Genomic DNA, 27732 nt, shown 5'->3' with positions numbered 1-27732 from the left:
AACTAAAATATATTAAAACATATATATATAGATATATTTAGTGATTTATTCTTTACAATATCACAGATCCATTTGTCAATACCAAAATGATGGTATTTATAGTAAAAAAAAAAGTCAAATAATTTGACAATACATAAATATAATAATAATAATAATAGAAGTTCTACAGGACCCATACAATCAATAGTTGTGTAGTCAACTGCCATCATTCTAAATGTTTAAATGTGCCATGCATTTATATATATAATGTATTTTTTTATTATAAAAATGATTTAAATACAAAATAACTTTTAACATTTAGGATAGCACGATAAACCACTGTTGAGTTGAATCAGAGAGTAATTTTTCCATATTGCTGCTACTGCAGAGCACATGTTTAAAAAACAGACAGATATTCTCTCATCAATTATGGATGGTGGGAGGGGAAGAGGTGCCATGAAACAAGGCATGTGGGTTTCTCGGGATGGCAAAATAAGGAAAATAAAATGCCTGTAATTCATGCACATAATGAAACATCACTGAGCAGGAGGTTGATGGAGCATGAGCACTATTTTTTAATTATTTGAGTATAGGGGGAAAAGCATTCGAAATACTGAACTGTTGGAGGACAAAGAGGTGGTCATCTTTGGCAATTCATAAATACTTTTGACTCTAGGGTGAAGCAACATTAGAATAGAAGTAAAGTAAAACACCCTGGGCCGTGACAGTGAGCAATTAGTACATAAAACTCCTTTGAGTAGGACAAAGCATTTCCCTGAATGTGTTTGCGTATGTGAGAGAGAGATAATGGCTCAAGAGGAGAACATACCTTTCAGCGAAGGAAAACTGAGAGGGAAAAGAGAAATGGGTATAGAGCATTTCTTGTCTTAAAGAAAAGGAAGATTAGAAAGATGAATTAGCTTTAGGCTATAAAGTGTGTTTGTACCAAGGAGGTTTATGATACCTGGATAAACATATCCATTGAGATTTCCATTCATTTATGGCAGAACCCCCAGGAAAGGAAGTTTGAACGGGACCACAGAACATTTTGAGCCAATCATCTAAGTCATAAATGCCATGTGACTCATCATCCTAGAGCCAATCGGAATAGAATAGGTTACATGGTTCCTGGTTACATTTTCCATACAACAATGTAACTTAACTATCAGTATGATGCGCTCTTCAAGACATTAACCAGGAACTGTAGAAACATGGTCACAGTCATTTAAACCACGTTGGTTGAACAATACAGGACTGACATACTGATGTACAAAATACATCACACGCAGGTGAAGTAATAGATTCTCTAAAATCATTGATTGAAGATTGCAATTAATGTCAGATTACGATAGTTCCTTCACACAAAACAACAGAAAGTAGTTAATTTTTTTAATCAAGTTAACATCCAGTATGCAATTGGTGTACTTTGATAGACTATCTATGCGGTTCATTCGGTCAGCATGCTTTCTTCATAATTTCTCGGAGATGTTGGCGGGTTTGTCATACTGTACCTTACACATTTATGCACATGGACACTCTTTAATAACGCAGTTGATAGTTAACAAGCTAAAAGATTCAAATGTATATGTATTTAAAGTCCCCCTGAGTTGAAAATCAAGCTTTTAAAGTTGTTTATATGTCTTTAGTGTTTTTAATATGCTTTAAAACAAACCACGTGCACATTCATAAGACAACACCAATGCTGAGTATTTAAACTCCTTAAAACTGCAGTGAACCAAAGACACGATTTGAAATTGAAATTGCTGGTGTTTCTGATGTCACAAATTACCTTGTAACCAATCACGTCGTGTGATCATCAACAAATGGATCTCTGAGCTGGTGTGAGTGAGTGGAGGCGGGGCTAATTTGCATATTCATAGAACCGCGTATACTAGATGAGGCAAGGGTGTAGAGTTACATTCAAGCTATTTTAAAGCACGAATAATTATTTATCAAGGAAAACACATTAAAATATGTTATTTTGGTGATCAAAGATGAGTTTTAAGGGATAAAATGATTGACTTCATTCACTTCATGGACTTTAAATGGCATGAAAGATATAGAATGCACTGAATGTTATCTTGGTTATTGTGCAAAACAACATGACCTAAATCACATGTCTATTACTATGGAACTGAAAGAGAGCTGTAGTTCCAACCACAAAAGTTGTTGCAATGCTGTTTTCGAATGTTCATTGGAACTAGGTTTCAGGAAACGCCAAATCGTTGAACTATGTTAGTAACAATGGAACTTGCAACCATAGTTGACTAAGGATGCTTTTGGGAAACGCACCCCTGATTGTTTGATGACACCACAGATATGTTTCCAGTCCCAAACCTTTACTTGTGACTATCCAACACTGTCAAGGCAGCAGATAGGGAAAATCATTAGTCCATTTCACACATTTAAAAGCCTTTAAAATATATTTGTGATTTATATGTTGTTTACGGGGGAAAAACAACAACTTTTGAATAGCCGCACTTTGCATTTAGATGGTGCTGTTATGACATCTACCAGCAGGGGCTAACTGAACCGGGCTAACCATCCAAACCTTGCCGCCCTGAGAATCAGGCAAAAGACTTCAAGTGAAACCAAAGACAAAGAGGAAATAGGTTTGGGTAAATGAAAGAGTGTGGGTGTGTGTGTGCTAAATGCGCCAACAGGAGTGATATCTTTACCAGTTTCCTCCTTCACATGCTCAGTCTTGCATGAGTCTCATTGCACAATGCATCACAACCTCAGGGCAATATGGTCCTCCAACTAGCTCACGCATCCCATCCCGTCCCTTCCCGTCTGCCATCCACACACACTCCATTTATGCTTTCATCTGTACATTTAAGAAGAACTCCTTTTCACAACACAAAACCAAAATTTCCCTCCACCGTATAGTCCAATCTCAAATGGACGATTATGACAACGATTTCAACAACTTTACAGCTTTAACATGAAATGCAATCTTTTCTGCAGCCCAAAACACAACTAACTAAATGCCTCTGCCTCTACATTTTAGTATTAATATCAAAACTGGTAACCCGGGGAGCTTTAAAATATCAGACTTCCACTCACACAGGCACTCTTCTGTGACACTGACCTTTGAGCTGCTGCATGCAGAAGTTCAAAACTAGAACTAGACCTGGTGCATTGAAGATTGCGCTTCAAAAACGCGTTTGTAATACCTGACCATCATCTTGTGTGTGTGTGCATATGTGTTTGAGTTGAAAGATCAATAATTTGACCTTTGGTGATATTATAGGTGGCATTAGGTGGGTCAAAAACACTTCAAGTTGAGGAGCAACGCCTTGCAGCACACATACAGAGAGTTAAAAAATATTTGGACACTTAAGACACATTTAAAAATGTATGAATTAAGGATGCACCAATATTAAAAATTTTATAAGCTGTTAATTATTTTCATGTTATGGTCCAAAAAAACAACAACCTCAACTCATTCTATTTTGCATCCCTAGACTGAATATTAAATGTTGAAAATTAAATCTGCAAAAAATACTGCCAACTTCATCTATTTTTAAACAACTGGTGATTTTAGTGGATTAGGCGTAAAGTTGCAAAGTGTATAGATACAGTATAGATACAGACATTGAAAGTGTGTGAGAGAGAGACGCAGGTAAGGATAGATAGAGATTTCAGCATCAAAACAGACATAAGAGGCGTATTTGTCTTAAAGAACCCTTTAACCTTCTGATAAAAGCTTCATTCAAGGCCTCAAATACACCTACTAAAACACCAACACTTCAGTCACTTCAACTCTGACAATCACAGTCACACTATTCCATTTGCTGGAGAGAAAAACAGAGGCAGCTGAAGTAATGAATATAGGCAGTCTTGAGAACAGCAGAGGAGAAGTGAAGAAAAGAGCAAGAGCAGATGAAAAAGAAAAAGAAAAAGAAAAAGAAAAGGGACAGATTAATGAAGAAAGGCAGTGAGGTCTGGAATAACGGAGGAGAGGAAAAGGACTAAAAGTTCTCTGCTTGGCGTGAAGGCTTGTGGCTCGCTGTCAGAGTGCATGTTGGGAGATTTTTGTATTTTAGTGTACTGTCACTCGCCTCATTTCTCTGAGATGTCCTACTCTTTCACATCTAGCAATGTAAAGCAATTCTTTAAATTCTCTTTAATATCTCCTTGTTTCTGAAAGACATCAGTGAGATTAAATGGAGATCAAATTGAGACTTTAGCTCGAGTCTCTTTTTACTCAGAAAAAGTCTTCTCGATAGTTTTATTAAATCTCAACACAGTCTCACTCAGTGCTCAGAATTGCTAAGGAAGTTTGTAATCAAAAGTCAGAGATCTCAATACGAACTCAAACATTTCTTCCAAGGCTATATCCACATTAATTGGTCAACACTTGTATCCCAAAAATTCTTAGGAGACACAGATGAGACAATTTGATACTTACATGAATCTACTGAGCCATGAAAGAGAAACAGTATTAAAACTACAGGCTACTAATCAGAAACAATAATAAAAAAAAATAAGTTTGAAAGATATAATAATTTTCATTTTTATTATAATTTAGTATTAATATTTATATTTACAGTAGATTATCAATTATAACATTTATATAATATACTTTTACAGTAGTAACAAAAACTGTAAGAATAATGCAGAAACTTATATAGTGACATAAGATACTGATAATCACATTCATAAAAGGAAAAAAAGCAATAAACAACAAAATTAACAAATTTAATTACAAACTAGGAAGTCAAGAGGAACATGCAAACATAAATTTGCCGCTAATGAGTTTGTAGCAGCTGCTGTGGCCGTCTGAATATGAGCTAATCACTTTTGTACGGCCATGATATCAGTACAAAGATTTAATGGTGGAGAAAATGATCTTCAATTTACAGCATGACTCCCGTGCAGATGTTTAATGATGATTTGATTGAAGTGACTCTCGGAAAACAGGCTCTGGTTGTTGGCGGATAGTTTGTGACAAATGTCAATTCCTTGCAAAACAGATTCTGGGTTTGCTGCCAAAGTCATTACGGGATCCTTCAGACTTTTGGTTTACAGAGAATAGTGCTTTTTGAAACATCCGATTCATTTACATTTTTACAGAACGGGTTCATGTGTCCACTCGTATCTATTCACTTTGACACTTTGATGTTTTATTGAGAACAGGAGACACTGCTGAGGTTATTTAGTTATCTGTGCTGGCAAAGATACTCATACCTTTTAATTACAGCAATAACAGTAAATAATTGGCCACAGAAGACTTTACTTAAGCTTTCTGCTCATTAAGAGGGAATGTTTCTTTCAGCACTTGAGATCGATACATGTACTATTAAAAGCATGATGGAAGTGTTGCCCTCGACTGCGGCACATGATTGCTGCCAACAACCAATAGCCCCTTTCACACATACAGTCTTTACTGGTAAATTACCGCTAACATATTATGTGTGAACAGGACCTTTTCAAAAATACCAGTAAATTGGTTCCGGCAATTTACCAGTAAAGGAAGTTGTAACATTACCAGTAAATTACCGTTAATGTGCTCTGTGTGAACGCGGAAAGAAGATTACCAGTGTGATAATCACGTACGAAGTCAGAACGCAATGACGTAAGAAGTCTACTTTGGGCCAATCATTAAGACTTATGGAGATGACGTGATTACTCCGCGCTGTTTTAGTTTTTATATAGGTTTTCTATTTAAATATGCGCTAAATTATCATCTTTGATCATCTCAGATTTTTCAATGTGCTGCGCTCGAGACCCAGCCTTCTTTTCAATCAGTGCTGCGGCTCTGCAATTCCGATGACTGACATCACAGAATTTACCGGTATTTTGCTGCTGATGACGTGAGAATGGTCTCTTACCGGTAAAATGCCAGAACGCCAATGCTTGTGTTGTGTGAAAAGCATATTTGTGTATTTACCCGTTCTGGTAATTTTACGGTAATTTATCAGGACTGCTGCGTGAAAGGGGCTATTGACTGTTAGAACCAGGGTAAAGTAGGATGAAGTAAACTTTATATGAAATTTATTATGAAAATTGTATGCATGATAATAGGATAATTTAGTTGTTCTTTCCTCATTTAAATGGAAGAACATTGAGTTTCAAACAATATTAGACCCCGCTGACTCACTAGTCGAACAAAAACAGAGAGATTTCTCAAAAGAAAGTCACACAGTTTTGGAACAACATAAGAGTGAATGACAAAATTTTCATTTTTGGGTGAACTTTTCCTTTAACTACTGTACCACACCAACCGTGAATGCCAAAACAACACTATTTGTGAAGACCTTCATCTCACAGCTGTTTTGGTCCTTGTGTTGAAGTTGTACCCCTTCACCACAATGAACCGAACAAACTGATTCAGACCTGGCCCGATCTACACCATAACAGGACTGAACTGGTTTAAAGGGAAAGCTTCATCCATCCCACTTTAGAACCAGATGGTGCTTGTTTGTAAAACGAATCATTCATTGAGATTAATTTCCGATGCTCTGCTACTTCATCCCTCTAGTGCGAGCTGAAATTGTGCAGCTATTATTATTTTTTTCATTCATACACTCCTCACCTCCATTCTCATTCATTCATTTTCATCCCTTTTCTCCGTCCTCTATTCTTCCTACTACTTCGTTTCTCCGCAACCCAGCAGGCAGCTCTCTCTCTCTCTCTCTCCCTCTCTATTTCCATTCTTGTCATGTCCACAGCTTATAGCGTGAAAAAAGAGGACCAACATCAAATTAGTATTCTCCTCATGCTTGGTGCAATGTCTATGTAAGAGTAGGCCTATAAGTGTGCGTGAGTGTGTGTGTGTGTGTGTGTGTGTGTGTGTGTGTGTGTGTGTGTGTGTGTGTGTGTGTGTCTGCGCACTAGAGGAGATTGTTGTTCACCGTTTAAGAATCCTTGAAGATAGAATTAGTTGAAGAGACCTTCTGCCGTCAGCAAATCTTCAGTGTAAGACACACATCAACACGAACACACGACAATTCAACAGTAATGAAGACAGCATGTAAAATTAGCTAAAAGGACAAGTAATTATTAGCCTAAGATGAAATCTGCAGACTTTTCGGTGCTGGTTTTGAGAGAAAACCTCTTGAATGGAATGATTCATTTACACACCCTCATGTCATTCCAAACCTGAACACAAAAGGAGAGATTCTGAAGTGCTAGTCGCTCTTTTCCATGCAAATACAATAAATATGGACTGAAGTATTCAAGCTTCAAAAAGCATGCAAATGCACCAAAAATATGATCAATTCAACTTGTGCCTGATATTCCACGTCCTTTCTCTGAAGTAACACAACGTTTTGTGAATCAACTGGATCATAGAATGATGTGACTTAAAGTAATGCTTTTTTTTTGTGAATCAAGTGGTTCAGTGAAAACTCAGACCAGACATTGCTGTGACTATCCGAGTCAGTGAGTTGAAATTGAGAAACTATTGATTCCAGTGTGAATGAATCATTTGAACAGGTTTTGTAAATCAACCAGGTTCACTAAAAAGATTGGACCCAAAAGAATGATTCATTCAAAATTCGGACATTGCTACATGTGTTTAACCATGACAGATTATCTTTGTCATGTCTACAGCTACTGTAATACAGCCAGCGAGGTCCTGTATCAGTATCAAGGGCAGTAGAGCACTACTCTGCTTCTTTCAGCAGTTTAGATATGGCGACATAAATCTACACAAACACACACACTCGTACAGATACTTTACACTCTAGTGACCAGCCTGAGCCTGAGGCAAAAACACTGCGCTAAGTGCTTCATAGAGAACAGTGAAATGAAAGAGAGAGAGAGAGAGAGGTCTTACATCTCATGGTCGTACAGGACGTAAATGAAAGTATTGAGCTATATATGCAGTTACACACACACAGAGAGAGCAGGCTAATACTGTAATAATGGCCTCTACTGTAATTGTCCAGAGCCCTGTGGGTATTAAAGCACTGCTCGGCCTAATTAAGTCACTTCATTCCACACCGTGACCATTCCTATCTCCTGGGCTATCCCAGAATTCACTGGCTTCAAGCAGTACCAGTGTCACAGTACATGTTTGTGCCCTGTCTGTTTTGCAGGGGGCAAAACGACCTTCAGAACTGCGGTGCACCCTCAGGATTGGTCGGTTGTGATTGGCCTGGCACAAATGATGATGATTCTGATTGTTTCTTGGTTTTTTAAATGTGGTGCCGAGAGCAGTAAATTCATTATTTGCTTGTGTGACCATATCATGATTATTATCAGAATATTCTTGAGCAATTGCTCCAAATATTCAGATTGGCAGTCATGAATATTAATTACTTAATGGATTCTTAAAGGGATAGGTCATCCCAAAAAGGTTTTAAATTTAGGAACAAAAACATATTTTGAAAAAAATATCTTCATGTCACACAGAAAAAAGAAAGTCATACAGGTTTGTAACAATGTGAAGGGAAGATTTAGATTTTCGGTTGAACTTTTAAACCTGGATTTGATTCAGCTAGAAAAAACCACACACATTTATTTGTCCCCTGGTGCATGTGACTCATTGCCATTGGTTCAGTGAGAGTGGAGGAGGTCAGACTGCAGGATAATAAGGCTAATTATCTCGGAGGACAAATCAAAACTAATCTTGATTCAGCGGGGGAGCAAATCACAGTTAGTATAGACTCTTAGGCAGTATCCTTAACCTCGGGAACTCTATCAGAGTAAAGGACTTTTCTACTCCCCACAGGGCAAAGACAAGAAATCCTACTGGTCGTCAGATTGAAGTTGCGGATTCATATCGACTGTTGTGACTTCTATTATTTTGCCCTTTAGGTGGGAGTGTCCCTTGAGATCAAGCGGGTTTCTGAGATGACAAAGCAAAGATACTGTAACAGAAAACCGCTATTCAGTGAAAAGAGAAGGAACGCACTGTACCTCTCCTTTTCTGCTGACTGAATGAGCAATTGACCTCTGCAAAAGAGACAGAAAGAGAATGAGCATGCATGTGCTGCATATTCAGCACGGACACATTCAACTGATCAAAGATGACAGTATAGAAGACAGTAAAATATTTCTATTTCAAATAAAAGCTGTTCTTTTTTTAACTTTCTATTTATCAAATAATCCTGACAAAATGTATCAAGGTTTCCACAAAAAAATATTAAGCAGCACAACTGTTTGCAACATTTGAATTTTTTTTTTGCAAATCAGCATATTAGAATGATTTCTGAAGGATCGTGGGACACTGAAGACAGAAAATACTGAAAATTCTGCTTTGCATCACAGGAATAAATTACATTTTGAAATATATTCAAATAGAATAATAATATTTCACTATATATAAACTAGTATATAATTTCTCCAAAGCTCAGCTGCTTTTAAAGCTCTATGTGCAAATTTAGGGCATATCACACTGTGCATTAAAGATCATCCAGAAAGCTAAAGAAAGAACAGTGAAAGTAACCGGATAAGACTGAGTGAGTCCGTTTTAGACTGCTCTCCCGGTGGACCTCCGCCTCAGTGCTGACCTCATTTAGGAGGTCAGGGATTGGCTAATTGAACGTGTGACTCCTGGTGCGACACGGTGACTTTACACTCAAAAAAATGCTGGGTTGTTTCTGTAAACAAATTGTTGGGTTGATTGTGCTGGGTCAAAAAGTTGGGTTGTTTGGGGTACTGTAAACACATTATTGGGTTGCTCATGCTGGGTCAAATGAGTTGTAAGGGGGTCATTCACAAATAAACCGCTGGTTGGGTTATTTTGACCCAGCAACTGGTTACTTTTTTCATTCTTTGTGGAACTTTCTGGATTCTTCACTTCTGACTCGAGGAGCACGCCACTCGGAGCAGGCAGCTGTTTTATGGTAAGTTAATATGAATGTTTACCTATATTTTTAATAAGTTGTGGTGGTAGCAGCAAGCTAATTTCACTGTTCAACATACAGTCTTTGATATGGAAGTGTGAGGGGTAACGTATTTATTCTGTGAAACATTAATTAGCCACAGCTAGCCGGTTAGAATTTTTGACAAAATCAAATGCCACATCGTTAAATAAATCCTTAGTTGAAATTAAACCAGCTATATCAGCAGCCTTTTTGAAATATGCAGTTTAAATTCTAAATTCATCATGTAATTATCGTAGGCCTATTCATTGTGGACGTTGCATATTTAAAAGTGAGAAAAGCGTTTTGTATGAAATCCATACGCGCAGTTTCCCTCACAGGGTTCGTACGTAAAATCAGCGGGAAATGAGTCTCTAATGTAGGCTAGCTAGTGAGTTGTGAGTGAAAAGTCTGCTGGCGTAGTTTTAGAAGTACTCGTCAGAAGAAGTGACTGAGGTAAGTTCCAGCACAGTCTGCGTGTGTCTTCTGTACTGTCTCGAACCATCGTTTCTGCCAAAAAAAAAAAAGGTTTTCAAGAGCTTGATATAGCCTAGTTTTTTTTAGTAAATGTATGATTTGCAATCTTTATAAACAGCGACTGAGGACAGGAGAAATAAATGGACAGGCGCCAGTTTTGAGAAGAAAAGTATACCCGTTTAGTTGAACGAATGAGCGTCAATATTTAAAACTTAAAAAATGTAAACTTAGCCTACCCTACCACCATGCATGTCATCTTTCATTTTATTGTGTGTAAGTTAACATCTAAACGAGGCGATCATCAGCGCTGCCAGTCAGGAGATTAACGAGCAGCTTTGTGGGTTTGTGAGTTTTAATGTTAAAGACACTATCAACATTACAGTAATATTTTACTTTTAATAAAATAATGTTTTATTTTAATGCCTTAATGTTGATAATATTTGTCCAAATTACTCTTTTATTACTATTACTATAATACTATTATTTGTATAATACTACAAATACTGAATACACATTTTGTTTGTTTTTCACATTTGGTCATTTGGTAATGTTTGCAATAATTTTAATTGCATATTCAGTAATAAATTGATACTTCCACAAAAAAAGCTTAACTTGCATGTCAGTTTTATTACAACACTCTAAGTGATTGTCCGGGAAGCAGACACACTCTGTCAGTTTAAATCTAGACTAAAACGCATCTCTTTTACCTGGCATTCATATAGAACATTATACATTTCTATTATTCAAATCAGTTAAATGATTATTAGGCTGCATAGGTCAGCCGGAACCAGGGACACTTTCCTATAACACCTGATGTACTCATTATTTAATAAGAGGAATGGCATGAATGCTAATGTTTGTCTTTCTGTTCATTCTAAAGTTTACTGAAGTCAGCCGGATCCAGGCCGTATCCAGATCAGAAGGTGGACCTGCGCCTGGACCCATCCATGATGCATCCCTGAAGGGCCAGCCTCATCAGCCCTGTGAAGGCCTCATCGACACGACTGATCCTCAACAAACTCGTCTCCATACTGGTGTGATGACTCCGACTTCTAACCAGATGGAACTGGATAAATATTCTGAATTTTCTTATTCAATCTGACCTCTGACCTGTAATGCTGCCTGAATCATAATCATACACTGTTCGCTCGATGGCCAGAGGAGAACTAAACGACTGAGCCTGGGTTCTCCCAAGGTTTTTTTCTCCATTCTGTCACCTGATGGAGTTTTGGTTCCTTGCCACTGTTGCCTTGGCTTTTGGCTTGCTTAGTTGGGGACATTTAATATTCAACAATATTATTGATTTGCCTTAAGGTGGACGATGACGCAATTTTCTTCTAGAAACAAACTTTGTTGTATTATATTCACGTTACAGTATCACTGTGAAGCTGCTTTGATACAGTCTGTATTGTAAAAAGCGCTATGTAAATAAAGATGACTTGACTTGACTTGTGTAATCAACAGGTGAGGACCAACATGGTTGAATATTTACAAAATGAGATGATTGGTGAATTGCTGCACATGCTGTGCCTCAGGGATGAAATGAGGGGGACATGTCAGACCTTTGACATTGATTAACATTTGTATTCGATAAAGAAAAGTATTAAAGAAATGTATAAAATAAAAATAAATAAAAAATGAGATTGAAATCATACAGTGGCCTCTCTGGTTTATTGTATTACAGAGATAATAATTATTTTACATTCATAATATAACAAATATTTGTTTCTAATTTTAATAAGGCAATGAGACAAGAAATAACCCAGCACATGAGTAAGACTTAACCCAGCAAGAGGGTTAATTTCACCCACTGGTTGGGTCAAATGAATGACCCAGAAATATGGGTTAAATGGTAAAACCCAGCACTTGGGTCAAACCAACCCAGCGCGTGTTCTGTCCAATAGTGACCCAGCGGTGTGGTTAAGGTTGGGTTATTTTTTAACCCAGCAGTTTTTAGAGTGTAACGTCAATCTAAAGGTAGACTTTTCCCTTGCCGAACACAAGCCAGGGTAATAAATAGTCACCTTAAAAACGGTACAAAGAGCTAAGAACAGATCAGTCATACACATTGATACCAAAGTCTGCAATAAGAAGAGATTTCAGAAAACAAAAACACCAAAATAAAAAGCGAGTCTTCTGAGGGCATATGATAGATTTGTGTAAGAAACAGCCCAAAGGGTATATAGCTCACGTCCCTACATGTTCGCACTTTGGCACAGATGTAGCATATAAATTAGCACAGGTGAGAAATTCTTCTCTCTATGCATTCTAGTTGAACACTGCACTCCTACAGAGAACATTCACGCACTGTCACACCAAATAAAACAACTTATTAACAGAAAACCTCTCATGTTTATCGGTTCACAGAGTGCCAGATAGGCCAACTGTGTGTGTGTGTGTGTGTGTGTGTGTGATAATGTGTCAGTCCATTAGCATGCGGCTTCAGTCTGAGTGGATAATTAGCAGGTGTTTTAGCATTACAGATAAAATCCAAATGAGATAAACACACACAAAACACATGCGCGCATACGAAAGGCTTGGCATCAAACACAAACATATTAATTTCAAAAACCCCTGACACCCACTCAATGTCCCTTACAAGGTCACAAACAAGATAGCAGGATTTGTTTCTTGATAATAGTGACAAATCCACCACATCCATCAGAAATCACATCAGAAATAAGGACCGCAATACTAAAGCTCCTCCACTAAAAATACCAAAATAAATAAATCTCAAAATTAATATCCATTTTCCATACTGTACATTCAAATTCTGTGATAGCTACATTCACTTGCATCATTTAAAATGCATGATTTTAAGTTTGATTTAAACATTTTCACAGACAAAAATAGTTTAAATCTTAAATGTGCTTTATTAAATTTTTTGACTGTACTAAAGCATAACAAATACCATAATATGTTTGCAAAGATGTAGGAAACATGCTGAGTTCAAATTTATCTGAAAAACAATGCTACAGCCAGTTATTTTACTTTGAAATGTGCGTTCGTGTCAGAATGTCTGTTTTTGTTTTGGTCTGTGTGATCCCGCCCACTGCTAATTTACTCAATATTATTTTGACACCCCAAGTTGCCAGTTGGCGAAAAACACAGCGATGGCCAGCAAATAAACTGGATCAGAAATCGTAAATTTTACTCAAAGCCTTGGAAAAACATTGCAAATGTTTACATTAACTGATCAACTTATTCTATAAGGCTAGTCGTCTACCATTGTCAATTGCACTAATTTCTGTTGCCTGTCATCAATCTGGCAACCCGCGTGAGCGTCCAGTCTGAGAAAAAAAACTCTCCAATATTTTAATTTTGACTGCAGTACCGAGTTCAACCGCTAGCTATCAATATTACATAGTGCACCTTTAGTATTATTAATAAAAAAAATATTTTATATGAATATTATTTATTGGCCATAACATGAAAATAATTATTACTTTATCAATATCCAGATATGTAATAATATTGGTGCATCTGTAATTATGATCCATCCCTGATCAGAGCCTTATAAATTAAATGAGTCCTTAAGACTTTCATAAGTTGCAGTAGTCGGATATAAAATCTATCAGTGTAAAGGAGTCAGGTCTGGATCTAGGCATGGGCAGGGGTGGGCTAGGCCCATACCCAATCAAAATTTAGGCACATAGTGTTATCTGTTATCAGGTGGACTGTGTATTTAGAAGTTTGATGAAGGGCTGCCCCAACCAATCAAAACCAAAATAAATAAATTAAAAAACATCAGAAAATTGCAGTATTTATCTTTTATAAACTGAACGTAACTGTGTGGCGTATTTTACACTTCAGTCTGTAGCGGAAAAGCAGAGGACAATCACATGATCGAAAGCGGGCAGAAACATCTAAGTGCTGTCAAGGTGCGAATTATGATTATGCGCCTTCATATTTACATATTAATATACATTTCTATAGTAACTCTGACTGATTTAAAAGTGTCACTAAAATAGGTCATGTCATACAATTACCTGGGCAGCTGTAATACGCTTGATAACCTTGCTCATTTAAGAACGCGCATTTATTGTACAGACAGAGCAAGAACATAATGTAGTCTATATAAAAAATGCATATGCTCAGTTGAAACCTTTGGCTTGCTGTTGCTGCTGTGAAACAAATGTGTGTTTTTAAAAAATGAAAAGTGAAAATGGTAGCATTTTATTTAAAGAGAAAACAAGATAAAAACCCTCAAGTCATGGAGAGGTGTGTTAGAATAAATTATAAAATGTTTGTTATAAATAAATAAATATAGTTTCTAAGAATGATTATGAGTCAGAGAAAGAGAAAATGGAGAGATCTATCCATCCATCTACAGGTAGTGTATTACCCAGGATATCTGCCAGCTTACAACCTTCTACAACTGCCAAGAATCTGGCCTGACTGCAGTGGTCTGCTTTAGCACAAAGAGAGGAGGCAGTTATCAGACCGTTTGACCTTGAATGAGCATGTGATCAAGCGTAAATGGTTAAAGGGAATTTAAAGCTGAATTTGTGCGAAATCTAGGGGCTTTGACAGCTCAAATATTTGATTATGACTTAAGATCAGTCTCCTGCTTTGTGAATGTACTGGAAGCAGAAAGCTGTGGCGGTCTTCTGTAGGTGCAGCTGTTCAATACATGCGGCTGTAAATATAGTTCATATAGAATTTTGTTTTCCATTTAATTTATAAAAAAGAGCATTTATATCAAATAGAATATTTATTTTTCAGTAAAACTCACTCTTGATGAATTTGCATACGCTTGCTGAACAACTTGCTGAATTATCACTGATAATTTTTGCCTCTTGAAGACTGGAAATATAATGTCATATGGGCAACTTTTATGATGGTATTTTTAGTCATTCACTGTCATTATGTGTATATAAAAAATAAATAAAAAAAGCTGACCAAGATATTGTCCAAAAATTCACCTTTTTTGATTCTACAGAGAAAAATTCATGCTGCTTTGGAATGACATGAATGGGAGTAAACAACGGCATACCTTCACCATATCCTCCAAATCACAAGTCACTTCAGCTTCAATTAGTATGCATACGTAGTTCTGATGAGACATCGGCCGTAATTGCTTTGATCGTTTTACGTGAGGCCACTAATGCGGGGCTGAAATAACGCAGACCTCACAAAGTCTTGAATCAATTAATCTATCATTTCAAGACTGTCACAACAGTAGAGCGCATTAATTAATTAATCTCCAGAAAGCCTCACTGAGTGATGTGTGTGTGTGAAAGAGAGAGAGAGAGAGAAAGAAAGATAGACAGAAACGGATCGCAAGAGATAGGTGGCTGTTGAGTTTCATCTAAAAGCTGCCCACGTAGGAGAGAAACTCAAAACATACAGACACCATCCCACACTCACCAACATTGCATTCTCTATCTGCCAATACTCAATTAGTGTCAGCTGTCCAATCTCGACCACTCTCACATCCACACATACGCAATTACTCTCACACACTCACACACAAATTCAATGATGTCTATCTGTGCATCCAAAACTGTATGAACAAACACAAACACACAACCACAGATAATGGCCCACAACTACAAAAAAGACACAATGGGTCTGACAAACAATCACAATAAACATAAAAAAAGCAGAAAGTGTGTAAGTTTTAGTGTTAATCTCCTATAGCAAATGTTAAATATTTTCTCCTTAACTTTTGCCCCCAGTTTGTCCAGCAATCTGTGTTTTCACTGTTATACGGTAGGGGTTGCTGTTTCAGATCTTCTGAAATAGTACAACATCTCTGGATCCAAAAACAAGAGAAGAAGGTCTGCATTAACCAAGGCTGCATCCAAAATCGCACACTTCCCTACTATATAGTAGGTGCAAAACAGTATTTGACAAAAGTAGTATGTACGAATTCACAGTACTCATAAAAGAGTAGGCAAAAAGTTGCCCTTATCTCCTACTTCAAGTGAAATTCTTGAGCACACCTGAGGCAACTAACTAAGGGCTTCATTAGTTGCACTAGGCGTGCTTGAGCTAGAACACATGAAATATCTCAACTGGCTAGATTTGTTGAGTGTCGCGTTTGACTGCATATTAGAAATATGGACAAGTCAAAAGAATGCCCCAAAAAGTTAAGAGAAGTTATCATCGCCCTTCACAAACAAGGAACAGGATACAAAAAGATAGCAAAGGCACTTAATGTTCCTAGAGACACCATTTGAACCACAGTTTGCAAGTTCGCAAAGTTAAAGGAACAGTGGTTACACTACCTGGACATGTCAAAAAAAGGATGCTATCAACTGCTGCAACCAGATTTCTGAGAAGGCAGGTTCAGAAAAAACCTTGAGTGACTGCAAAAGACCTGCAGCAAGACATGGTGGCAACAGGCACTGAGGTTTCAGCTTGCACAGTAAGGCACATACTAAATAAATGCCAGAACTCCAAGACGTACAACCACTACTGACCCAAAAGCACAAGAAAAGTCGGCTCCAATTTGCTCAAAATCATATAAATAAGCCACAGATGTTTTAGGATTCTTTTCTGGAGCGATGAAACAAAACTTGGAACTTTTCGGCCCTATGGATAAGCTGTATGTCTGGAGGAAGAAGAATGAAGCATATTCTGAAAAGAACACTCTGTCTACAGTTCAGCATGTTGGGGGTTTGGTGATGCTCTGGGGCTGCTTTGCATCCTCTGGCACTGGAAACCTTCAGCGTGTGGAAGGCAAGATGGATTCATTGAAGTATCAGGAAATCCTAGGAGAAAATGTCATGCCGTCAGTGAGGAAGCTGAAGCTTGGGCGTCATTGGACCTTCCAACAGGACAAGGATCAAAAACATACCTCAAATTCCACCAAAGCTTGGTTGCAGAAGAAGTCCTGGAAGTCCAGTCCAGCACGCAAACCCAAGATTATTACTGAACTGGAGGCCATTGCTCATGAGGAATAGGCTAAGATTCCTCAAACGCTGCCAGAAGCTGGTGTCTGGGTATACATCTCGTTTGAAGCAGGTCATAGCAGGAAAAGGGTGTTCTACTAAGTACTAAAGATGCTTGTCATGAAGGGGTTAAATAATTTTCTGTTGAATTTGGGGAAACCAGCAATTTTGATTACTTTTGTTTGATTTGTTCATTGCAAACAGCTGAAAGTCTGTAAATTTTGCCAATAAACCTTATTTGCAATGGGGGTTGAATAATTCCGATTACAACAGTAGAATGTCTGAATTGGCCTACATTTATACTACACATATTCATACTATATGGAACATACTTTTTTAGCGGTCGTGGAGTAATTACTTATTCAGAATAAGTAGCCTACGCGATTTCAGATGAAGCCCAATTTTTTATGCCCTTCCCTCGCTAACTTCCCTCCACCTCGTTCACTCATGTACGTCATTGCTCACGTTGCCCACTACTGGCGGAACCCTTAAAACACTCTAAACCCTTGATCACTTGCAATCCACAATGGAGCTGATTTATTATTTACAGTTTTTTTTCCTTATGAATTTGTTTTATGCACCATATAGGCCTGTATGTATGCTTGGGCTGTTTGAGAACAAAAATTATAATACAATAAACTATAACAGTCAGCTTAAGGTAGCTACAAGTATTATGCGGTTAAGTGTCAAAATAACTCCAATATCATACACTAAAGTTGTGTGGGGTGGGGTTAATTAAGTGCGACCTGCTGTGAAGTCACAATCATGGTGCATTGTGGTCTATGGATCTGCCTGTAGTGTACATATTGAGTAGACTCACTTTCCTCAACTAAAACGGAGGGGTCGAGGGTCTGTCCAAATAAACTTCCCTCATCCACTTGACGAAGCACTTTAAAATGGTGGCGGTGATTCCCTCAAGGGGAAGTGCTTAGGGAAGTTCACGAGTCTAAAAGTGGAGTTAAACGCAGCCCAGAGAGAGACAGGAAGAAGTTGTTTCCACACATGTAAGCTAATGCGATCATTTCTGAGAAAAATGTCAGACTCACAAAGAGGTGCATGCAAGCTTTGGGGCTGTTGATGGACTCGATTTAGTCTATCTATGTTTTGATCATCGTTCTGAATCTAATCCGGATGAAGGTTTTGACAAAAATACAATATACATATTAATACAATAAAATATTCTGGGAGCCATTCAAGTTTTGTGAATATGATAAAAAATGCTGGTGATGGCAATTTCAAAGTGAAAATTGTTTCTACGCCATTTTTTTTTTTCAGTGTATAAGCAAGTCATTTATACATTGATTCCCCCAAAAAAGTTAAAACACTGGTTCTTTCAACATTGCTTAACTAATGGTGTATTTTTAGGGCAGGACTATCAGTTTGGCAGACCAATGGCAGACGAGGAGAGTGTTTCAACACAATCATTGATTCTGACAACTGCACCAGCAGTGAACACAAAGTCCACAAAGACATAGGGCGTCTTATTTGTCATTTCAGGTTTCAGAAGGACTTTGTGGGCTCCAGAACAGATTATTCTTAGTCAGTCTATGTGGCATTATGTCATAATAGTGTGGACTCGCAGGTGGACTGCTCCTTTGGGACAGAACCATTCCATTTGATGCCGCTAGTGCCACAGAAATTAGGCTACACACTTCATCTTTAAATCAGGACAACAGTAAACAACACCAGAGAAACCACAGGAAAAAAAAGACTACTTCAAGAAAACACACAGTTTAAACTGGTAACTTCTGGTGGATGCCGGTTAATCTAGTCAAAAGAAAAAATTGTCCATTTATTTATACGTAAATTCTGCTCTATGTTCCTTTTCAAGAAATTGCACTGTGACCCTGTCGTACCAACTATAGACGTCTTTTCCAGTGACTTAACCAGTGTCCTCTCAATGGCCAGCAGAGTTAGGTATAATTGTATAAATGTAATAATATAATAAAGGTATAAATAATAATATAATAAAGTACAATAATTCTACTACTAATAATATTTTTTTAATTATTTTAATTATTACTTAATAATAATAAAATATATTAAGTAATAATATAATAATAAAGATATAAATGTATAATTGTGTGAAATATATTATGAAAATTGGCTAACAATTTCGACAAGCAAATACGAAGAAATAGGTTGCAGCAGTTAGTCTTTCGACTTCACTTGCAAAATCCGCGATGGGACTGAGCTCGAATAGCTTCAGCGTCAGCGACTTTTTATTGTATGAAATCGCTGTCAATCAAAAGGAGATGCAGCCTTTCGACAGAACCTCCAATCATCACGCAGAAGCCCGGAGTCCAGGCCAGCCCACTCCTCATTCACTCCCAGAGACGCTGAGCGTCCGTGGGCGGGACATAATTGCAGCATTTATCCAATGACCGTTCAAAGCAGCCCCATTGAAGTCAATGGACGCTGGGCTTCAACCAAGGGGGTAATGTTTCAGAAAAAACTGAAGCTTCCCCGGGCGCCGCCATTGATTAGCAGACCATCACCTGCTGTTAGTATTCCATTGACTCCCATTCATTTTGGCGTCACTTTGACAGCGAATAACTTTACATCTGAGGCGTTTAAAGACTCCATTTGTCCATTATTTATTTCTAAAGAAACACGAAAATGTATAAAAGGCTCCATTACCTTGTATCTTACGTTATGGCCCAGTAGAAGCAGTTTTTGTAAAAATAGGCTAACGATTGCGTCATAACCACGCGACTCTCTGTCGCACAGTAGAGAGATTACCGTATGGACAGGAGGAGAAGCTCGCGGGCAATCGGGGGGACGTGGAGGCAAAATGACAAAATAATTAATCAGAATACTTAGCAAAAGTTTCTCCTGCTCCAAGCTCATGGACACCTCCTACTCACACTCTCCGTCTCTGCAAGTTTCGGAAGGGAATGATTCAGATTTCTCTTGTCACAGCTACTAGAAGACAGACAGGTTGCTCACGTCACATCTATGTCGTCAAGCTCAGTTTGAGTCTGCGCAGTACGCTCAGCCATCAGGAAGCGAGTGCTTCTGATTGACTTCACTTTTCTCCGTTGAATCCAATGGGGTCGCTGTGTCCATTTTTTTTACTGCCTATGGCTTCAACAGGGAAATGCACTGTGACGCTACAGGAATGTATGATAAGGAAATCGAGTCAGCCGACCTGCTATATGTAACTGATTCTGAACGAACTCGTCTTTGAGATGAACGTATTCTAACGCATTTTTAGTCAATAAAATGTTAACACAATAGTACATATTTGACCATTCATTTTTTGACATTATAGGGGAAACCGAGCTTCCCTTGCAGGCTTAAAGAAATCCCCACTGATATATATATATATATATATATATATATATATGCTTTGCATCACAGAAATAAATTATATTTTTTAAAGTATATTAAAATAGAAAACCATTATTTTAAATTGTAATTTTTGATCAAATAAATGGAGGCTTGATGCGCATAAGGGACTTTTTTAAAAATTAAAAATAAATAGTAATGTGTGTGCACATTTTTGACCAGTAGTACTGTACTATTATACTATTATAAAAAGAGTTTTTAAATCATAAAGTCACCATTTCGTGTGTTGTTGTCAGCCTACACTTCACATAATAGGCCTGTAGATGGCGCCTGGGCTTCATTTAACAAACTATGATAGTTTCATTAAAGGGACACCAGGCAACTCTTGAGTGTTTTTTTCTCTACGAAGCTCCCCCTAGTGTCTGGTAGTAAATGCTTTCATACACTCTGTCGTAAAAACGAACTGTTGTCACCCCACCCCCCGCCACGAGCAACCCAGCTGATCAGCTGTCAACCTAGCTGAGCAGAGGAACCGGCTATTTCAAAACCAGTTATGTCTACCGAGGCAAGTAAAGCAATATTTTCTTTCCAACTGATGGCGATTTTTTTTATTTTATTGTGTTGTCATGCATACTAGTATTTTTACCGGAACGAACGATATGAACGAGGCGAACTACTGCTTTCGTGTTTGTTTGTTTTTGGGAGAGTGGGCATGAGCATAAAATATATCGGAGGCTAATATTTGTCTAAAGTTGTATTAGCAAGGTTCATCTAGTAGAATGACGGTTACCTTTGCCTGTCTAAGAAAACATCAGAACGTTTTTTCTAGCTCGATCATGATATGTGCAACATGTTTATTGCCTATTATCAGACGCGTTGACTTAGTGACATAAAATAAAAGTGTAAGTTACACAAATAAAACCGACAGAGGAACGGCCACACAACTACAGAAATCAAACGTGTTTGCTATGACAATGCCTAACATCAAAGTTATAGTATCTAGCGTAACGTTACTAGTAAGCCCGTAACAGACAGCGATCATAATAAAAAAACTTTACAGACAATAGCAAACATCCTGAGGTCACAATTACTTGAAATGTAAATATTAAACACAGTTTATTCCAAAGATACTTACAAGTGCAACAGCAATAAGGCCAGGTCAGCATCCGTTTTGCAGGCTTCTGTTTCTCTCAGTTCTCACCATTCTGAAAAAGCCGGTCCGATATTTAACTTTACTCGAGTCTGACTTATTGCTCGGTCAGTCTCCCGTTTCCTCTTTCGTTGGTCCTCCGACAAAGATTTCCTAGCTTTCTGCTTCTTTTTACAGGCTCAACCATAACTAAATCTATCGTTGCCCTTTGCTTAGCTAGCCGGTGCTTGAATGGGGGCGTGTAATTACGTGTGCAGTGCCGCCAAGCAATTCGTTACATCGCGAGACCTGATATCACGCGATACTTCCTGACACCGACCCGCGTCCCAAAGTTGCAAGTGAGTTTTTTCCGCTCTCGGGCACCAGGGGGGTGCGAAACCACCACCATTCAACCCGAAATAAGTAATATAACCATTCCACTGACTCCGAAGCTGTTCAGTTAAGGTTAAAAAGTTACCTAGAGCCCCTTTAAATGGTAAACGGTGTATCAATAGACTAAATACAAGTGACTTGAATACTATACTTACCTTTAATGCTACTTTTGGTGCTGGTTTTGTGCAGTGCTTTGTAGTCAGTTAACATCCATTAGTTCAACGACGCAGATTCAGATCGCTTCATAAATGTAAATTCGTCTGTCCATGTAATTTTCAAACTATTTATTTATAAAAGACAGATGACGATTGTTCGGTGTAGGCATAGACATAATAAATACATAGACTCCCCTATTGGCCACTGGATCGTACGTCAACGGGGCCGCCATATTGCGGAGGGCAACTTTCCCATAACTCTCTTAACGGAAATTGAGAAAAATGCCTGCTTCGTGTGCTGCTTGGTACAAATCGCCGCACAACTGAAAACAGGTCTCGGGGAATTACCTTTCTCAAGCAATACTGAACATTTGTTTCTGGTTGTATTTGGTCATTATATAATTAGTAATAGTAACGTTAGTTGGCCACCGGAGTCAGTCAGACTAAAATAGTTAGCGATGTCACTAGTTAACTTAGCTGTGAAAGTTGAGACATGAGTTGACATGATTTATATTATAGTTTTTGCTTATATTATATTTTATATTATAAAGTAAATTCCCTGAAATCTAAATATAGATAATATATATCTATATTTTCTTAAACTTTTACTACGACAAGTATTCGTTTTGGGTAGGTACTAGTCACTATTTAATTTACTATTTTTATTATTGTCTATATTATTCTGCTATTGATATTACATTGTATTTGCTATTATTATAGTATTATACATAAACTATATGCTTATTATATTATGCAGCCTGCCGGTGTGAAATGTATTTGCCGATTTGTTTCATTTTCTCAATGGCGGTCAATAGGCTTTATGCCCAGCTCCACTACTTCCTGAACTTCAGCCAGCTCCTTTGTTTCCTGTCTGCCATTATTGGACAAACTGATTAATCCAGGTGTGCCTGACCTCAGTAACAATAATCAGACACACCTGGATTAATCAGTTTGTCCAATAATGGCAGTGGCAGACAGGAAACAAAGGAGCTGGCTGAAGTTCAGGAAGTAGTGGAGCTGGGCATAAAGCCTATTGTAAGCACAAGAAAAGCTAAAATCGGGTTGAAGACAGAAAATTATTTTTCAACAATAAGAAAACGTTATTTCATTTATTGTGAAAATTAAATTATATCTCAGTATGGGGGTCTTGCCGGTCTTCACAATTCTTATCCAAGAATAAAAAGCCAAATACATGACATGTATGAGCTTTGACAATTCCTTATTATTATTTTTTTTTTAATATAATATATAAGTCTAACTATCGAGATTTTAAATAACTGGAGATGGAACTTTTTGTACACCACGTACAAACCACTGAAATCGGTTGAAAAATGTAAACGTTATTTTTGTTTTTATCCAGAAAAACCGCCGCTCACCCGTTTACTTGCATTTGTTTACAGCATAGTCTTGCCCTCAGCAGTATGGCGGACACGTTGACGTATCGCAGCAACGTTCCAAAGCGCCAATAGCGTATTTATTATGTCTATGGGTGTAGGCTATTGTACATGACAAATAGGCTTTAATGAATTATGTAATATTTTGAAATATGTGATATGTGGATTTTTAATTGAATCGACACACACACAAAAAAAAAAGTAAAAAAATTGTTTGCTTTATTTTTTTCCTGCCATCGAGCCATCACTGAAAGAACCATACATGTATTTGTCTCAAGAGCATCGGCTCCCGAGAAGACTGTGGGATACCTACGTTCACACTAGTGCATTTTCATTTTAAAACGCATAACTTTTGCTACGGTTATGCCTGCCGACCACACACTATACTCCGGAGTTTTAGACCCTTGATAACGGAGACTGACCCCGTCAGTCAAGACTGAAGCAAGACACACGCAACTTGACTGCAGCCATATCACCTTTTATATGCACCTTGGCCTCTGTCCATCATGGCCTCCTAATCATCCCCATATACTGATTGGCTTCATCACTGTCTCCTCTCCACCAATGGTGGGCGTTCTGGCGCAATATGGCTGCCGTCGCATCATCCAGGTGGATGCTGCACATTGGTGGTGGTTGAGGAGATTCCCCCTTCTGTGTAAAACGCTTTGAGAGCCGAGAAAAGCGCTATATAAATGTAATGAATTATTATTATTGACGCAAGTGACGCAACCCATATCAACGCGTTGTAGCAACGACACCTCAGACTGACAGAAACGTAAAAATAAACGGGAATTTAGGCTACTTTAGTTTTGTACACATTGTCATGTTAATTATAATCAAATGCATTTTGTTTTATTGACCACAATATTATCATTGATATTTGTTTGAGAAGGGCACTTTTGATTAATTTTGAAATAGGGCAGGGGCTCAAGAACCCAAAGCACCCCCCCCCCCATCCCCCCCAGAGACTGAATGTGTGTGACTGATTTGGTTCATTAACCAGAAAAGGCAGACTGCAGGAGTAATGCATCTCTCTCTCTCTCTCTCTCTCTCTCTCTCTCTCTCTCTCTCTCTCTCTCTCTCTCTCTCTCTATCGCTCTCTCTCTCTCTTTCTTTCTCTCTCACTCTCTCTCACACACACACACATACACACACTCTTTGTGCCATCACTGCAGAATGGATGTAATCTTTTTGCTATGCCATCCTTTCAGCTAACACGCAAACACCATTCCAGCAGTCCCCACACACCCTGACAGCAAGCATCAGAGAGTTTTTGAACCCAAAGACACGTTACTGCACCAGGACTGGAGCAGCACTAATGCAGCCAAGCTCTTTTCCTCATCCTCTGTCATCCTTGTAAATCTCTCCCTCTCTTTCTGTGCAAGTTCAATCTCCAGATTGTGCGATTGCAACATCTGGACTATAAGAAAAGCTGTATGTAGAGGGTTTGAATACATTGTGACCAAATGTTCCTTCAAGGATAAAACCTGAAATCTCCACATATAAAATTATAAAGAGACTTAAAAGTGTTTCTGTAAGGCTTAGGTTTAGGGCGTCAATGGAAAGACCCTGTGTGCATGCAAATGATAACTTAGTGTGAGAGAGAAGGGCTTGTTTATCTCTGTAAATTTATAGTAGAATCAGCGTGAGTTTATGAATGAAATAAATATAGACGCATTAAGAGAAACAACACTCCAACATCAGAGATAGACAGACAGAATGACAGAAAGATAGAAAGATAGATAGATAGATAGATAGATAGATAGATAGATAGATAGATAGATAGATAGATAGATAGATAGATAGAATGATCTGCCACATTGCCTTCATCATTGTGTTGAGGTTTAAATCGCTTTTTAATGAGCGATTCGTCAAGTTTGTGTCTTCCTAAATCTCTCTGCCAGTCTTTTCTTATTTTACAGTCCCATTTTCTGTAGATGTGATCTATTACATTTTCAGTAATGCTGTACAAGCTCTCTCTTTCCCTCCTTCACACACACACACACACACACACACACACACACTGACAGTGCAGAGGGCTGGCAGAGCTCAGCTGTGGTTTGTGAATGGGATATTACATGAGGATGATGTTGCAGCCACTCTGACTTTGATAGAAGATGACCATCTCTCCCTCTCTTTGTGCATCCCCTAACCATTTTAATCTTCCCCATACTTGATCATTTACTCATTTCTTCCAGTTATCAGTGTACTTTCTGTCTCACTTCCTTTAAAGCTGTCTGTGGTACTTGTTCTCCTTTCTGACTCTAGCCCATCACAACAGTTCCTTGTTTTAACGTCTCTAGTCATTCCATAAGTCTTTTCTGTGTGGTGGTGAAGCATGCCGGAGTCTTACCTGCTGTAGAGTGAGCTGGAGTCCCAGGTTCAGCTGGAGGTTCAGGTCCGCAGAGGAACGAGACCGGCAACGCAGACAGACAGCAAACCAAACTGGAGCTTGAGCACACCAAAGAGAGAGAGAGAAGGAGACAGACAGAGAGGGAAAAAGAGAGAGAGACAGAGCAGGACAGAGAGACAGAACACTGACTAGTTGGAGGTGAGATGAAGGGGAGAGAGAGTGTTAGAGGAAGATAAACGGACGGAGAAAGAGAAAGTGGGTGAGGGAGAGAGAGAGAGAGAGAAGAGGAGGGGCTTAAGTCAGATAGGAGGGACAGTGCGATGCCGTAAGAAAAGAGGTGAGAATGAATGAATGAATGACTTGAATGACTGAATTAACAAATGACCAAATAAATTACCAGAATGAACAAATGAGCAAATTAATTCATTAATAAATGACCTAATGAATGAATAAGCGAATGAGCAAATTACCTACAGTGATAAATTATCTGAACAAACAAATGATTAATGATCAAATTAATGAATTAACAAATTCCCTAATAAATGAGTGAACGAGCAAATGACGAATAAATCACCCAAATAAACAAATGATCTAAAGAACAAATGGATGAATAAATGAACTGAATGAATGAATGAATGAATGAACCAATGAATGAAATGACAGAATGAACAAATAACCAAATAAATGATTAAATGACTGCATTGATTAATAATTTGATCATTCAGTAATAACAAATAGCAAATGAATGAGAAAATTTATAAATATCAGAATGAGTGTTAATGAATTAACAAATAATTAATGAATGTGAATGAATTAATGAATGCATCAATGAACAAACAAATAAAATGACTGAAAACTGAACAAACAAACAAATTAATTAACACAAAATAGGATTATCTCAGTCTAAAAAAAAAAACAAGAAGTTATGGAAAGTCACTTAAAGGGTCAGTTGACCCAAAAATGATAATTCTGTCATTATATACTCACCCAACCTGTTTGACTTTATTTTGAAAAAAGTCAAAATTAACAAACAAAAAAAACTTTTCTTTTTTTTTTTCATTCATACATGTCAAGTTAAAGGGATAGTTCACTTTGAAATTAAATTTTGGTATGTTTTAGCTTACCTCAGGGCAAGGTTATAATCGTTAACGAAAACGAACGAAAAAACGAAAACTAGGTGGGAAAAAACATTGTCGTTAACTGAAATAAAAATAAAAACGAGGCATTGCAAAAAAACGATAACTAACTAAAACTGTAATGTGTGTTTGGCAAAACTAACTAAAATAAAATAAAATTATAGAGTAAATGTCCTTAGTTTTCGTCTTTGTCAAGGTCTTTCATTTTTTAACGCTATTTAAAACACGCAGGTATTCATTCAGCTGCATTTCCTATCCCCATGCGTCTCTCACATGCGCGCGCGCGCACACACACACACACACACACACAGCCCCTCCCCTCCGTGCACACCGCGTCTCCATGAGAACGAGTGTTCGTTCGACGTTGAAAGCAAGTTCGCGAAAGGTTGGTATGTCTATCTCGTGAACACCTTTACACAATCACACATTAAAAAGTGGTATAAAAATATTTTAAATTCTGAATATAATTTTGTCAGTGTGTTAATGTCGACCCGAGAAGCGATTGCGCCTTCTTTAGAAAGTTAACTAGTCGCAAGTTTGAGGTAAAATGCACTTTTTGGTTGTGGTTGTCGATGTCAAAACACTATAAGCTGTGATTCAAATATTAAATAATGTTATGTCATTTTTTTACTTTTACACTGAATGTTTGCTGCTTCAATCCAGATGACTAGGCTATTGGCTGTAGAGGGTAAATTTAGTATAGGGTGT

The 27732-nt window shown here is 37.8% G+C and overlaps 1 protein-coding gene across 1 annotated transcript in view; it reads right to left on the bottom strand.

Moving 5' to 3' along the window:
- The window catches only part of pvalb6 (parvalbumin 6), a 41610-nt gene extending 15471 nt beyond the window's left edge, over positions 1–26139 (bottom strand). The window contains exon 1 of the mRNA XM_079873851.1: positions 25889–26139. The gene's annotated coding sequence lies outside the window, so the exon portion shown is untranslated. The remainder of the gene's footprint in view (positions 1–25888) is intronic.
- Positions 26140–27732: the final 1593 nt, after the last annotated feature.

The sequence above is a fragment of the Squalius cephalus genome, assembly GCF_949319135.1.
Source record: "Squalius cephalus genome assembly, chromosome: 1".
Classification (NCBI taxonomy): domain Eukaryota; kingdom Metazoa; phylum Chordata; class Actinopteri; order Cypriniformes; family Leuciscidae; genus Squalius; species Squalius cephalus.
The sequence above is the reverse complement of the archived record's forward strand: the minus strand, read 5'-3'. Positions and strand labels throughout refer to the sequence as shown.